The sequence below is a fragment of the Haliotis rufescens genome, unplaced genomic scaffold, assembly GCF_023055435.1.
Source record: "Haliotis rufescens isolate VD_foot unplaced genomic scaffold, xgHalRufe1.0.p SCAF_19, whole genome shotgun sequence".
Classification (NCBI taxonomy): domain Eukaryota; kingdom Metazoa; phylum Mollusca; class Gastropoda; order Lepetellida; family Haliotidae; genus Haliotis; species Haliotis rufescens.
Genome location: NW_025963879.1, coordinates 18261603 through 18270948, shown reverse-complemented (window position 1 = coordinate 18270948; position 9346 = coordinate 18261603). Strand labels below are relative to the sequence as shown.

General features: G+C 49.0%; 1 protein-coding gene across 2 annotated transcripts in view; it reads left to right on the top strand.

Annotated features, from left to right (window-relative positions):
- The window catches only part of LOC124137538 (protein broad-minded-like), a 64893-nt gene that overhangs the window by 12676 nt on the left and 42871 nt on the right, over nucleotides 1–9346 (top strand). The window lies entirely within an intron of this gene.

Sequence of the window (9346 nt, the reverse complement as noted above, 5' to 3'; positions counted from 1 at the left end):
GCATATCCTATTGGGCATTAACTACCCATGCATGACCTTGGGGTTTAGTGTAACCTATACCACAGGCTACATGAACTGTGAACTGTGAACTCTTGACCTGATGCCTGTACTTTGATGATGCATTTTATCCTAGCTTGTTGTGAACATGATGAACGATCTTAAGGTAGCCAGCCTCAATTTTGTAATCATATAAGGTAAAGGTATAAAAGCATTGTAATTACATTTTTTTAGATTGCTGTTTGTAACCACAGAGTTAACATGTTCACTTTACATTTTTAGTAGGTTTTGTTTCTAAAAGTATCTCGCTATGCTATGGCTCATCTGTTTTTTTCATTTTAATAGCAAGATTCTAGCATTGCTCTCAACTAACGTCTAGTCGCTAAAATGAACATTTTTTGCAGAAAAAATACCCAGTAAATTATTTTAATAAAATATAATAAAAAGGAGCCAAGAGACTTTCTTCATTTTCCTGAAACTGCAGTATTCTAGACTTGCCAATTATTATAGACTTGCATGGGCTGTATTGGATATATTTGTTTCAGGGTCTGTATGACAGACTACCATTTCTCATGTTGTTAAAGTTATTTCTAATGAACATAGCTCATTATATTTAAGTAATTTCTAACAAGCATTGCTCACAACGTATTTAGGGCTTGAAATATTTATCTTGTCCCACTCTAAAGCCACAATTTGGCTCTAAGTCTCCAGCAAATGTCCCAAAAAAATTTCTCAGTTCATGATAATATTGTTATAAGCATGATAACTTATATCTTGGCTTCGTGAAGATGACTTGTATTTCACTGCAAACAGAACCATTAAAGAGAAAGTACCTTTTATAATTATGTTTACGTTATTGTATTGAATGCATTGTTAAAATACAATAAATTACTTTAAAATAATTGCAATTTTTAACAAAATATCTTTTCTCAGTTTTGCTCAAAGTTTGGAATGCTAGATAAATCCCTGAAAAAATGGTAATTACATTAAGTAATACGTTACCACTGTTATACCGAGGCTGTTGTCTCCCACAACTGCTGCTATAGCGAAATCTACCACAGAGATCTCAATTACCTCATGCAGCACGTGCGTAGCCACCTAGCTGCCATGTGACACCCTTCACTCTTGTCTCTTCGCTTGCTCTAGCAAGACATACAATAAACTGCTCAAGCGTTCCTGTTTCTCCGACCATTCGGTGATATTTATTACTGTTTATTGTCTCTAATAAACTGTGCTTTTAAGGGGCGTTTGCTGTAACTACGCTTGGAAATATTTTTCCCGCCAAAAGGAAATATTTTTCCCGCCCTTTTTTTCTATATACTTGCGGGGTGTCTCGTATGCACGTTGCGTCTTACGTTCCCCTGTTCTAGTATATCTTGGGGTTTTTACATCACTTATTCCTCTATATGTTATATGTGTATGTTCTATATTCTCCACCCCCTCTACCCCCGCAACCAGGAGCTGCGGGGTGTGCTGCAAGCGAGCGCTACCGGCTGTTTGTGCAGTCCGTTTCCACCCCTGTGGTGGCCGGCTCGTCCGGTCGGGGTCCCCTTGCCGGTACCACCACCACGGCTGCGGCGGATCCCTTGGCGGCCCGTGGGCTGTCCGGGGATTCCGTCGCTGCATTACTTGCATAACTTGTGGACTCCAAGCTGGCGGCCTTATCTCAGGATAGGCCGCTGGCTGTTCCGTCCCCGGCCACTTTAGTGGCCGCGGGGTCGGACGCAGGGTCCACCGGTACGGCGGCGGCTCCCGTGGTCACCGGTCCTTCCCCCTGAACCGTTGCTCCCGCTATCGGTTAAGGACCGCGTGGCCATGGTTTATGACCTCTTTGAGGACATGCCTCGGCTGGTACCGCGGGGAATCCACGACTGTGGGTTCCTCCGAGGTATACGATGATACGCATCAACCTTGCTGCGCGGTATCAAGCCTTCCTTGGAGAACGCCTTTGCGGCGGCCTCCGGTCGGGGTCTCCCGTTGCCTCCAACTTCGTGGAGAAAGGGTTTATTCCCGGTACATGACCTTGCCTTTCCCGAGGCTGGTCCTACCGCGGAGGCCCATGTTGAGCAGTTGGGTGTCCGTGCCCCACCGGCTGCTACAGTAACGCAAGCTACCTTGCACCAGCTGGACGCCCTCACTCGGCACTCCATGTCTCACGGAGACACTTACTTGGCTGCATCGGCCAGTCTGGTCGAAGGTTCTCCCACGGACCGTGACCAGCGCATTTACAACTGCCTGCTCAGTTTAAATGCTTCCCTGGAATAAGTTGCCGAGGACTCTCGGCACACACTTGCTCTTGTTGGGTCCCTGCATAGGCGCCTGGGTGCCGCTCCTAACCGGAGCGCGCCCCAGGCTGCTGCGGCCGGTAGGTCTAAGGGGTCGGGTTCTTCTTCCTCTGGGAAGTAGCCCCGCCCTGAGGGCTCTGGTATGGGCAATCAGCTGCCCTTTCGCGGGAAGACGGGGAACTGGGGGAAGCCCAAGTCATCTAAGGACGGCAAGGGCCCCTCCAGGTGACTCTCATTGGAGGGGTTCGTATGCCGACAGCGCCAACTTTGGTTGGCCCTTAGGCGAACCCGAGTCACTTGGCCCTGGACAGTTGCGCCTGCCGCAGCCTGTCAGGGCCCCCTCTCCTTCCCCAGTGGGAGCCAGACTCCAGACTTACTGGGAGAATTGGGAACAAGTGTTCGACGACCCGTGGGTGGTCAACACGATTCGGTACGGCTATCGGCTTGATCTCAAAGCGAATCGGCCGCTCACCGTTGCCCCGTTGGCAGGTTTCGATTCGGAAACCGATCTTCCCATCCTCGCCGATGCCATCGGCAGGTTGGTGGAGAAGGGGCAGTACGGGAGTTAGCTCTACCAGAAATAACACCGGGGTTTTACTCCAGGATATTTCTCGTTCCCAAGTAGGACAGTGCCGAACTCAGAATGATTCACACGTCCGCTCCCTGGCTGTTCACCTGGTTAACCACCCCCATAGTGTGGTTCCTCCACAGGAGGGGTGTCCGGTACTTCGCGTACCTGGACGACTCGCTAGTAGCAAATCGAATGACGGACACCCTGTCACGCCATCTCGTTTTCCCACGTCGGCTCTTGGAGCAATTCGGGTGGATTATCAATCTCCCCAAGAACTTGCTGTTCATCGGAGGTCGGTTCAATAGGTGTCCCATCGCCTCTTTGTCCCCCCAGACCGGTGGCACAAGATTCAGGCGATGATTGCCAAAGTCTTAGCGGTGCAACAGACTGTTCACATTTGGGAACAGCTGTTAGGGCTACTTGTATCAGCCCAGGACTGCACCGAACGGGGTCGTCTCCAACTCCGCCCGCTGCAACGGTTTTTAATCCAGTTGTTAGCAACGGAGGTGAACAGTGCGACCGTCGCCCTCCCGGATCGGCTCCGACCGCATCTGGAGTCGTGGACGGTCCCTTACAATGTCTTATCAGGAGTCTCTATGCGGCCCTATAGGGCCACGTTGAACCTGTATACAGACGCCTCTCTAGTGGGCTGGGGCGCCCATCTAGAGGGGGTGGTTAGCCCGGGGCTGTGGTGCGTAGACGAACTAGGTCTTCACATCAATTGTCTCGAGTTCAAGGCAGTGATCAACGCAGTCAATCACTGGAAGCATCGTCTTGTCGACGCCCGGCTCATGCTGGCGACCGACAACACGGCGGTAGTGTCCTATGTGAACAAACTGGGGGGAACCCACAGTCACTCGCTACTCAATCTCACGTTCGAGTTTTACGCTCTGGTGGACAGTGTCCCGTGCCAGATACGCGCCCGTCACATCCCAGGTGTGCGGAACGAACTGGCCGATGCTCTATCGGGGCCTTAGGATCCGAGCCCCACAGAGTGGATGCTGAGCCCAGTAGTGTTTCAGTGGCTGTGCGAACGTTTGGGTCGTCCGATGGTCGACCTGTTCGCAACGCGGTTCAACAATCAACTCCCGTTGTTTGTATCACCAGTCCTGGACCCGAGGGCCATCGATCACGATGCTCTCGCGTTAGACTGGACGGGCTTGGACGCTTATGCTTACCCGCCGACAGTGTTGATACAACACATTCTAAGCCCGCTCCGAGGAGTTCGCTGTCGAATGTTACTGATCGCGCCCATGTTGCCGAACAGATCGTGGTACCCCGACTTGCTGACCCAGGTCACGCAGTCGCCACTTCCACTGCCTGTGAGACCGGATCTCTTGATCCACCCTCACACCCGTCAGCTTCATCCAAACGCAGGGCAGTTCAATCTGCACGCGTGGATGTTGTCACCGGGCGTCTGAGGAGTATTTTTTTTTCTCGCCGGGCGTCTCGGGCATATGTTAGTATGCATGGTGATTCTACCCAGAAGGTGTATAATGCACGTTGGGTTATTTTCACGAAGTGGTGTTGTAAACATCACATTCATTCGCCAGAGGAGGTATCTGTGCAGGATATTGCTCGTTTCATGTCTCACTTGCGAGAGACCCGGAAACTCTCCGGGGGTTCCATTGCCAACTATATCTCGTCCGTTGCTACAGTACGGGACGTTGCTATCGGTACCAGTCTCTCCAAAGAGCCGGTGATACGGGGTATTATCAAGGGTTTCAAACAGCACGATCTTAAGAAGGGCCGCCTTCGGGCACCGGCCTGGGATCTTTCCCTAGTGTTGCAATCACTTACGGAAGCTCCGTATGAACCCTTGTATAGTGCTTCGTTCCGGCATGTGACTTTGAAAACAGCATTTCTCCTTTCCTTTGCCACGGCGGCACGTGTATCCGAAATTCATGCACTCGATGTCGCCAAGGTACGATTTGATAGGGGTGAAGAAGGAGCGGTCCGCCTGGGCCTGCTCATGGGCTTCGTCGCCAAGAATCAGAGAATCGGGCAAACGGAGAGAGAATTCACTGTAAGATCACTCAAAGAAATCTTACATCCTGCTGATACTGAGGACAGAGCGCTGTGTCCGGTTAGGGCCCTTAAGTATTATCTTAAGGCTTCGAATGAACGTAGACAAGGGCGTGACCGTCTGTTCATATCGTGTAACCCTAATCGCACAGTTGACATAACTCGCAACTCGATTGCGTTGTGGCTTCGTTCTGTCATCAATCTGGCGTACCGGTCTCGGGGGTTACAGGTAGCGGGGTCAAACCCGCACGAGATCAGGGCGCTAGCCGCAACATTTGCCCTACACTCGAATATCTCAGAATATTACGAGGTCGAACTAGGCTGGAAATCCCGAGTTACAGTTTGGCTGGATAAACGAGTCTATGCATAGTCCAATCAAAATCGTGTCACATACAAGACATCTGGTTTGTAAACACCATAGATTTCAATTTGCAAATTTCAGTTGACTACAGGATTTGAAAAGCATGTGTACTGTCAACTTGGCCTCAACAGATGTTTTCCAAATCTTGTCATGTTCTTAATCATGGTGCTCAAGTAAATTGATGCACTATGCTAGGTAAGACCCATTTTAGGACAGTTCAATCTGCACGCGTGGATGTTGTCACCGGGCGTCTGAGGAGTATTTTTTTTTCTCGCCGGGCGTCTCGGGCATATGTTAGTATGCATGGTGATTCTACCCAGAAGGTGTATAATGCACGTTGGGTTATTTTCACGAAGTGGTGTTGTAAACATCACATTCATTCGCCAGATAAGGTATCTGTGCAGGATATTGCTCGTTTCATGTCTCACTTGCGAGAGACCCGGAAACTCTCCGGGGGTTCCATTGCCAACTATATCTCGTCCGTTGCTACGGTACGGGACGTTGCTATCGGTACCAGTCTCTCCAAAGAGCCGGTGATACGGGGTATTATCAAGGGTTTCAAACAGCACGATCTTAAGAAGGGCCGCCTTCGGGCACCGGCCTGGGATCTTTCCCTAGTGTTGCAATCACTTACGGAAGCTCCGTATGAACCCTTGTATAGTGCTTCGTTCCGGCATGTGACTTTGAAAACAGCATTTCTCCTTTCCTTTGCCACGGCGGCACGTGTATCCGAAATTCATGCACTCGATGTCGCCAAGGTACGATTTGATAGGGGTGAAGAAGGAGCGGTCCGCCTGGGCCTGCTCATGGGCTTCGTCGCCAAGAATCAGAGAATCGGGCAAACGGAGAGAGAATTCACTGTAAGATCACTCAAAGAAATCTTACATCCTGCTGATACTGAGGACAGAGCGCTGTGTCCGGTTAGGGCCCTTAAGTATTATCTTAAGGCTTCGAATGAACGTAGACAAGGGCGTGACCGTCTGTTCATATCGTGTAACCCTAATCGCACAGTTGACATAACTCGCAACTCGATTGCGTTGTGGCTTCGTTCTGTCATCAATCTGGCGTACCGGTCTCGGGGGTTACAGGTAGCGGGGTCAAACCCGCACGAGATCAGGGCGCTAGCCGCAACATTTGCCCTACACTCGAATATCTCAGAATATTACGAGGTCGAACTAGGCTGGAAATCCCGAGTTACAGTTTGGCTGGATAAACGAGTCTATGCATAGTCCAATCAAAATCGTGTCACATACAAGACATCTGGTTTGTAAACACCATAGATTTCAATTTGCAAATTTCAGTTGACTACAGGATTTGAAAAGCATGTGTACTGTCAACTTGGCCTCAACAGATGTTTTCCAAATCTTGTCATGTTCTTAATCATGGTGCTCAAGTAAATTGATGCACTATGCTAGGTAAGACCCATTTTAGGACAGTTCAATCTGCACGCGTGGATGTTGTCACCGGGCGTCTGAGGAGTATTTTTTTTTCTCGCCGGGCGTCTCGGGCATATGTTAGTATGCATGGTGATTCTACCCAGAAGGTGTATAATGCACGTTGGGTTATTTTCACGAAGTGGTGTTGTAAACATCACATTCATTCGCCAGATAAGGTATCTGTGCAGGATATTGCTCGTTTCATGTCTCACTTGCGAGAGACCCGGAAACTCTCCGGGGGTTCCATTGCCAACTATATCTCGTCCGTTGCTACGGTACGGGACGTTGCTATCGGTACCAGTCTCTCCAAAGAGCCGGTGATACGGGGTATTATCAAGGGTTTCAAACAGCACGATCTTAAGAAGGGCCGCCTTCGGGCACCGGCCTGGGATCTTTCCCTAGTGTTGCAATCACTTACGGAAGCTCCGTATGAACGCTTGTATAGTGCTTCGTTCCGGCATGTGACTTTGAAAACAGCATTTCTCCTTTCCTTTGCCACGGCGGCACGTGTATCCGAAATTCATGCACTCGATGTCGCCAAGGTACGATTTGATAGGGGTGAAGAAGGAGCGGTCCGCCTGGGCCTGCTCATGGGCTTCGTCGCCAAGAATCAGAGAATCGGGCAAACGGAGAGAGAATTCACTGTAAGATCACTCAAAGAAATCTTACATCCTGCTGATACTGAGGACAGAGCGCTGTGTCCGGTTAGGGCCCTTAAGTATTATCTTAAGGCTTCGAATGAACGTAGACAAGGGCGTGACCGTCTGTTCATATCGTGTAACCCTAATCGCACGGTTGACATAACTCGCAACTCGATTGCATTGTGGCTTCGTTCTGTCATCAATCTGGCGTACCGGTCTCGGGGGTTACCGGTAGCGGGGTCAAACCCGCACGAGATTAGGGCGCTAGCCGCAACATTTGCCCTACACTCGAATATCTCAGAATATTACGAGGTTGTTACTGGCGTTCTGACTCGGTTTTTGCCAATCATTACCTCAAACAGGTCGCTGATGCCGTCGTGGAGAGTGTGCACTGTCTTGGCCCGCGAATCGGAGCGCAAGCGGGCACCTAAGGGGTGTGCCCTGTGCAATTCCGAACTCCTCAGGCGTCAGACCTTGCACGGTGGTCAATCTGGGTTGACTCCAATGTTCCCACTGCCGTGGGTACAGGAGTTGGGCTCCCGCAAACCAGCGCACTCACACCACAGGTGAGGGCGGCTTTTTGTGTGCTTTGTCCTTATTTGTATTTTGACAATTATGTATTTAATTGTCTGTCGTGTATCCCAACCTTGTGATGCATGCTTACAAATACTGGAATTAGGTCACGCGCCTAATGCATACTTTAAGTAGGCTTGCTCTGGGATATACAGTCTGAATGAAATTAATTTCCCTCTTTTCGACTGTTTAACCTGATCTAAGATTAAGCTCACGCGGATACAGTGGGGCCGTTTGGAGTCACCAATCGTTTTGGCAATGACGATTGAGCCTTACGGTATGCGCTTGACAGTGCTTTGGTATTCCTATAGGGTAACGCCTAGCTAGGTCCATGCGCATCGAGTGCTTCCGCCTTGGTGTTTACTTCCGCTGGTCGGAAGGAATGCTAGTAGTCAGGATTCGGGTTGTAGGTGCTCCCCACCACCTACTGTGGTAGTCAGCCTCGGTATAACAGTGGTAACGTATTACTTAATGTAATTTGTAGAATTTTCCTATTCGGAATATTCTATAAGTAATACGTTACCACTGGGCTGCTGCCCGCCCGTCCGTCCCCCGAGCACTTGCTCTCGCAAGAGACAAGAGTGAAGGGTGTCACATGGCAGCTAGGTGGCTACGCACGTGCTGCATGAGGTAATTGAGATCTCTGTGGTAGATTTCGCTATAGCAGCAGTTGTGGGAGACAACAGCCTCGGTATAACATTGGTAACGTATTACTTATAGAATATTCCGAATAGGAAAATTCTACAATTTTGTCGGTATGAAACATCAAATACCAACCCAATAGAATCCTGATTTGTTCACTGTCAGCAAGTCTTTGAACTATCATAACACAGTATTTCCTGGCAAGAATACAAAAATGCTCAACACCAACATCACTCACTGAAAAATAAAGGAAACTTCAAGAAACAATAGAAATCTGACGAAGCGAGCCAGCCATTTACGGACACCCTCAACATACCCAGTGTGTCCTCTACCGTGCCCACAGACAATCTTCACCTCCAAATGTTAGGGATGACCACAGGGGCTATTTTCACAATATCGATTGTATTGCAATAGTAGCCCACACTATTGCAAAAGTATTGTGATAGTTACTTCCTTGTTATGTTGTTGTTGTTGTTTGTTAGTCCTACCCCTTGTAAACATATGAGCATGACAATATAGGAACTCAGTATCCTTCTTGAGTATTCACCTGATGTCAAGGGGGAAGCATCTTCCTGAGCCAAGGGAGTTAACTGACTATCAAAGTCCAGTTTCCACCCATGCCGAACTAGGCTGGAAATCCAGAGTTACAGTTTGGCTGGATTAACGAGTCTATGCATAGTCCAATCAAAATCGTGTCACAAACTAGACATCTGATTTGTAAACACCATAGATTTCAATTTGCAAATTTCAGTTGACTACAGGATTTGAAAAGCATGTGTACTGTCAACTTGGCCTCAACAGATGTTTTCCAAATC